The sequence below is a fragment of the Etheostoma spectabile genome, chromosome 9 (genome assembly GCF_008692095.1).
Source record: "Etheostoma spectabile isolate EspeVRDwgs_2016 chromosome 9, UIUC_Espe_1.0, whole genome shotgun sequence".
Lineage (NCBI taxonomy): Eukaryota > Metazoa > Chordata > Actinopteri > Perciformes > Percidae > Etheostoma > Etheostoma spectabile.
The window spans coordinates 4,417,903-4,418,228 of NC_045741.1; positions in this window are offsets into that span (position 1 = coordinate 4,417,903).

Below are 326 nucleotides of genomic sequence, written 5' to 3' on the forward strand. Positions count from 1 at the left end.
TTTGATGACCATGAATTCCAAGAATAAGTGTAAAACCTATTATTAAACCAGCTCAGGTTTTTAAAAAAGCGCCAAAAACATGGAAAAAGCGACAAATATATCAGAAAAAGCCACAAAAACATAGTAAAAGCACAAAAAAAAAGTCATTTTCAATTTTGACCTGGAAGAAAAGTTCATGGTTAACGGGAAGACAACACAAGGGTTAAATAACCCTGAGTCGGCATCTTAAAAGTTTGTGATCGCCTTTTAAAAGAAACTCCTTCTGTGTTCTCTGGAGACCTGCCAGAAATTAAATTAAAATTTAAAAAAAGACATTAACATAACAC